The sequence below is a fragment of the Heterocephalus glaber genome, unplaced genomic scaffold (assembly GCF_053883595.1).
Source record: "Heterocephalus glaber isolate CG9 unplaced genomic scaffold, H.glaber_assembly_v1.0 deba00000546, whole genome shotgun sequence".
Lineage (NCBI taxonomy): Eukaryota > Metazoa > Chordata > Mammalia > Rodentia > Bathyergidae > Heterocephalus > Heterocephalus glaber.
Window position 1 is genome coordinate 39,381,466 of NW_028258147.1, and position 6,378 is coordinate 39,387,843.

The 6,378-nt window shown below is 42.9% G+C and overlaps 1 long non-coding RNA gene across 2 annotated transcripts; it reads right to left on the reverse strand.

Annotated features, from left to right (window-relative positions):
• Positions 1-4,199: 4,199 nt before the first annotated feature.
• Positions 4,200-6,315, reverse strand: LOC110345369 (uncharacterized). Of its 2 annotated transcripts, none has more exons than XR_015448670.1 (3): positions 6,071-6,315; positions 5,824-5,957; positions 4,200-5,416 (listed from the first exon to the last, which is right to left on the reverse strand). It is a non-coding gene; the product is annotated as an uncharacterized LOC110345369 (long non-coding RNA). The 2 variants fall into 2 exon arrangements; XR_015448669.1 differs by having other exon boundaries at positions 5,594-5,957.
• Positions 6,316-6,378: the final 63 nt, after the last annotated feature.

The window sequence follows — 6,378 nt, forward strand, 5'->3', positions numbered from 1 at the left end:
ACTGCTGGGATCTTCCCCCCAAAATTAAAAGAATCATACCACAGTGATATATGTGCACCCATGTTCATAGCAGCACAGTTTGTAATAGCTAAAACTTGGAAACAGCCCAAATGCCCATCAAGTGAAGACTGGATAAAGAAAATGTGGGTTATTTTTATAAAATGGAGTACTACTCAGCCATAAAAATGAGAAATTAGAGACATTTATAGCTAAGTGGATGCACATTGAGGCAATACTCTTAAGTGAAATAAATAGGACACACATGTATAAATACCAAATAGTTTCTCTGGTGTGAGAAACTGAAAGTGTAAATAAGGACTAAATGTATAATAGGTAATGTGAAATAGGAAGAAAAGGGGCAAAGGGGAAGGAAGTGAGAGGGCTAGGGGAAAGGATAGAAGGGAATGGAATTAATATGAGAAAATGGAAAAATAGGAACAAAATCTTTGTAAATAGGGAGGAATGGAGGGGTTGAAGGGAGGGCTGGGCAAGGGTGAAAAATAAGAACCAAGAGAGATTATGTAAAGGTGCAAATTTCCAATGATGAATGTCATTATATTGTATACCTAAAATGTACCAATGATTAGAATGAATAATAGAAAATGTAAAATAGGAAGAAAAGGTCCAAAGGGGTAGGGGTAGTGGGAGGGGCAGGGGAAAGGAAAGAAGGGAAAGGAAAAATGCTGAGAAATGGAAAAAATGGAAATAAAGTCTTTGTAAATAGGGAAGGGTGGAGGGAGTGAAGGGAGGGCTAGGAATGGGGAAAAAATAAGAATCAAGATGCATTATGTAAAGGTACAATTCCCAATGAGAAATGTAATTGTGTTTTATACCTACAATGTACCAATAAAAGAATTTAATAAAAAAAAAAAGTGTCAAAGAATCACTTGTAAAGTTACAGGGAAAGTAATTTAATTTTTTAATTTAAAATTTTTTATTTAAATAAAATGTTATTTATTATTAAATATAATTATTAAAGCATTAAATTATAATAAACTCAATAAGTTATTTAAAATATAAATTGTAAAAATATAAATATAATATATTATAACTGTTAAATTATTAAATATAATTTATTTAAATATAATTGTAATTTCCTTTATTTGTTTATTTAATTGGTTTTTTAGACATGGTCTAGATATGCATTTTAGGCTGCCATTGATATCACTATGCAGTCCAGACTGGCCCAGACTGGCCTCCAACTCACAATGATCATCCTGCCTCAGCCATGACATCAGTAGATGTTCTAATCCTATGGGACCACTGTCAAGTGTGTGACCCCTGTTGGATGCAACATCATTCTGATTCCTGTCCTGGATGTGCAGGCATGAGACATAGTCTGGAGACTTACCCAGGGCGACCTCACTTACTCATAGAATCTGATAAAGTAGAACTCACATGAGCAGAGAATAGAATAATGGTAACTGTGACAGGGATAGGGGAGAGAATTAGGGAGAAGTCAGTCCTAGGACAAAGGACTTCAGTTAGGCAGGAGGGATGAGATGGAGAGCTGTCCTGCACAATGTGGTGCTTATAGTGAATAACAATATGTCATAGTCTCCCTCCCTCACCCCCAGTACCAGGCATCAAACTCAGGACCTTGAACTCGCAAGGTAGGTGTGGTGCCACTGAGCTAAATCCCCAGGCCTATATGTTATATTCTTATTATGTTCTTGCAGACCACTAGAGTAGAATGTAGGTGCTCTCTCCACAAAATTGACAAATATGTGAGGTAATGCATATGTTAATTAATTCAGTTTAGCCACTGCACAATGAAATACATGTTGAAACATCTACATGATAAATACATACAATTTTGACAATTAAAAGGAATAAATTAAGAAATCAAAGCTCTACCTTCTGCTCTTGCACACATTCTGGGGGGCACCAGGTAGCAGCCACATGAGAAGGTTGCCTGCAGGGGAAGGATATGGTGCAAGCAAGCACTGGGATCACCACACACCAGGTCCCTGTGACTGGTTCTCTCCTCACCTTTTCTGGCCTGCTCAGTCCCAGGGGGTGGTCTCTCCACTGCCCCACCCCCGAGGTTTTGGACTCAGTGACCTTAGGCCCAGGGCTCCACCCGAAACAACTGAGCAAGCCCTGGCATTCAGTCACCCTGCCAGGGAGATGGCTGTCCTGGTGACAGCCCCTCCCCGAGGCCCAGTCCTCACAGTTCCCTGAAGGGATGGCTCCTACCCTGCTGAGTCCTGGGTGTCAGGAGCCGTGGGCCACAGCAGATGGAGACCAGGCCTCACCTGCACTCGGGGTCCTGCTGAGGTGAGCGTTTTTATCCTGTGGGACAAACTTTGTTTTTATTCAATAAATAATATTATCTGTCAATATTTCATAGTACATAGTGAATAAATAAATGTAATCATGTAACTCGTACGTTCAAATTATACACACAGATATGTGAACACATTTGTGTGGTCTGGTAGGCTCTGTCCAGTAAGGATGGACTCTAGGGAAAACTCCCAAGTTTGTACAGGTGGAAACTATATTCCAACACCAGTTTGGTCAGGCATAAATTTCTTGGGTCATATTTTCTGTAGCAGACATCCCTGCCCAGTAGTAGCAAGCAATGAGTGGTACATGCTTCTTGCCTTCCCTAATTCATCTATACTGTTTTATATTAGGAGTCAGACAGAAGCTCTGAATGACTCGAATGGGCATGCCAGAGAGCAGAGGTGGGCTAGCATTGCTGCTTTGCTAATGGCTGTCTCTAAGGCCTAGGTCCTGGTCTGTGAAGCAGCAGGGCTTTGCTGAGTTAGGTGCAACTTGACTCCAGTTAAAATCCTTTCCCCTAAATTATGACTTCTCACTGACTCAATGGGTTGCTTGCTAATTGCACCTGGTCCCTGCTAGGTTTCCCTCCAATTTAGGGTGGCTGCTGTATATAATAGCTACCTTCTTTCCAACATGCCCCTACTCCCACCAAAAGAGTAACCTAATACTTGCTCTGCTCCTAGCAACTAGTGACATTACAGGCTCCTCCAGTCTCTAGCCACTACCTCACTCAACCCCACCTCAGCTCCTACAAGCCCCACCCCTGCTCCTATAAAAGGCACTTCCCATCCTGGCCATATTGCTTTATGTCTCTTTTGTTCAGAGACAGCCCACCAGATTGTCCCTACAATAAAGGTTTGTTGTGGCCTGGTCTGGTCTTGGTTTTCGGCCTTTTACCTCAGGTCCCAGTACCTGTTTTTTCTATCCAAGCAAGATAAGCAGCACTTTCTCCCTAACAGCCCTGCCTGGTGCCATCTTGCCAGGTATTTGGCAGTAATTCACTAGAATCTTTCAAAGCATCCCCTGGTCCCTATTCCTTCCCAGGGTTGTATTCAATAAATACTAGATGCGCTTGGGGGCCTTTGTCTTTGTTTTTTACAGCAGCATTGATCAGGTCCCAAGACCCAGCTTTGCTCTAAGTTTTGTTTCCTGCCTTTATGTTCTTGTGCTGAAGTGGTTCACAGGAGGCCAGGACCTACTGTAGGAGTTTTGGCAATGTCCCTTCCCCTTCCCTATAATTTTCTTTTATAAGCATTGAAAAAAAAGTTTTTTGAGAAATACAAGGTGTCAGGTAAAAGGGCCGAAAACCAAGACCAGACCAGGCCACAACAAGCCTTTATTAGGGAACAGATCCGCTAGGCTGTCTCTGAACAAAGGAGAGACAAAAGCAATATGGCCAGGGCAGGGATAGTATTTTATAGAGACTGGGGTGGAGTTTGTAGGGGCTGAGGTGGGGTTGAGTGAGGTAGTGACTAGGGAGTGGAGGAGCCAGTGATGTCACTAGGTGGTAGGAGGTGAGCCAGTATTAGGTTACTTTCTAGGTGGGACCAGGGGCATGCTGGGAAGAAGGGTTTGTTCTTTGGTGGGAGCAGCCATCTTGGCATGACGTCACACAGGGGAGGGGGCAAGGCACCATAGGAAGAGGGCAGCTACTATACATAATAGCTGCTGAGGTAGTGGGAGACCTATCACAAGGCTAGGTTGGTTTGTAATGTTCTTGCTAATTTGAAGCCTGGTAACTTTAAACATTTGTCATTCACTGTTCTGGGTCATTTTCTTCCAGGGTTGAGAGAAGTTTCTGGAACATTATGTCTGGATTCCTGGCTGCTTTTCCCTTTGTCACCTTGTAGGTTCCCTGAGAGAAGACAACTCCCTGTAGCTCAGCCTGGGGCCCTGGCACCCAGGGGAGGTTAGAGGTGTGCCAAGGGAAGCCCTGACATCACACTGAGGGAAGGAAGGGTCAAAGAGAAATAGAGAAATTTTTCTGGTTGAGAAAGTGGCCTGGAATCTTTGCCCATTCTAGGTGTCTTTTCAATCAGCCCACCTAGATGCTCAGTAAGGCTGCTACATGTGTGATTTATGTTGGGACTAAGTCCCCAACAGCAATAATCACCCGAGTCACGACACAATGTGAAGTCCGCAGAGAACTTTATTTCTGACTGGGACCAAATCCCCTGCAAGGAGACTGGCCCCAGACTGAACTTTTGGTCAGTTTTTATAAAGAAAACCCTTTCCTCCCTAGCCCTGCAGTAAGCATATCTACAGAAGCGGGAAAGACTGCGTGGTTAGCACCTCTGAGTTACCAGATACATAATGTAAAACCAGCCCTTATAAAATATAAACACACATCCGGTTATTTACGATGGGTGGGTTCCATGTGCACTCTTGGTAGTTGTTCCTCTAAACCCTTAAGCATCAATTGAAAACAGGAGTATAGGCACGAGATAAGAACATCTGGTGTGTTGAGACATCACACAGGAGTGCAACATGAGATAAGATCCCCTCCCCTTCAGAGTTCACACAGAGGACAGTTTTCCCATCAGGACTGGGGCAGTTCAGACAAAATGGAGTCTCTTAAACTAACTTAGGTCTCTCAGTTTTCAATCAGGATGGATTCTAGTCTTCAGGAAACAGATGGAGGAGTGGAATTTACTAGCATCTTAATACATTTAGATAAGGATGGGGCTAAATGTCATAGAGTGAAGACAATAGCCTCCCTTACAAGTGAATAATTTCCTGGTATATTGACACAAACATAGGCTTTTTGTTTTGATTATGAACTAAGTTTTGACCTCTTTCCTCCTTTTCACAGGTACAATAGGTGAGGTTTAAACTTTCAACCTACTTCCCAGTTATAAATGTGAGTCTTAGAAGTTGCAGTTTTTAAGTATTACTTGGTCTATGTGGATTTTTAGATCATTTTTTCATGAGAAGCTATCAACAGTAACCCAACCATTAGCCATCTAATTATCACACAAAGTGCAGGATTTTCACTTCAGAGTTTTCAAGGAGCTGAGAAGCTCTTGTGTCAGAATTCCTGGAGTATGATACATAACATAATATTCTATGTGTTTACTTGTGTTTACTCTTGCAGTGGGTGGTTGATTTTCTCTAAAACAGCAACATCCTGGTGAAAGGAAACAAGAAAGAAATGTAATTATCTTATGAGGGAAAGAGCCCAGAGGAAAGGACCAGACACCAGATATGGGCAACATAAGTCACACTTCTGACACACCCAGAAGTGTGCTTTGCTAATATCCTCCCCATCCCTCAGGGCAAGCTAGTTGGCAATCAAGAGCCTCACCTGTCTTCAGCTAACAATTTCCTTCTAGTGAATATTAGGGTTTTACAGATCTTCTAGGAGGCAACTCTCTGGCATGTGGCCTTACATTCTGAAGTCCTTGGAGTCCCTGCCTCATCACCAGGAAGTGATTATCAGCCTTCATTTCAGCAATCATTCTAGCTCTCATGCTCAGAAATATGTTGATTTTCAGAACTGAGGTTTTCTTTGCAACTTTGAATGAAGTAGGTTACCTGTCTGAAGCAGTTGAAATGTTTGGTTTTATTTCATCCTGACTCCTTTGCAGAATATTACTTTCATTTAATTCTACTTTCTTCATTTCCTCAGTAGAAATTCTTTGGCATATGTATGTATTTATTTTTCGAGGCTGAAAATGAGTAGATCAAGAGAGGGTGTGAGAAAGTCTTGGCTGTGAAGCCAACTGCCTCACTCTAACCACTCCCAAGATCGGGCCCTCCCTCTGTTCCATTGTGTCCTGACCTGTCCTGGACTCCTGACATCAGGGGTCACCTCCATGGCTGCTGACCCTGGAAATGTCTGCGCACACGTGTGATCCTTCTTTCAGGAGCAACGCGCAGGAAGAGCTCACGGAATCCAGTCAGGTACCCGGGGCATCTTTGCAAAGCCCACAGCAAACTCTGCTTACATGCATTCCTTACTCAGGCTAGGCCAGGCGACATCCTGGCAGAGACATTGGTCTAGAAGTCTCTGGGTTACAATCTGTCATTTGGGTCCACTGACAGGGATTTGGTTTTGCTGTCACTCTTAATTCAGAGGGTGGGCAGTGG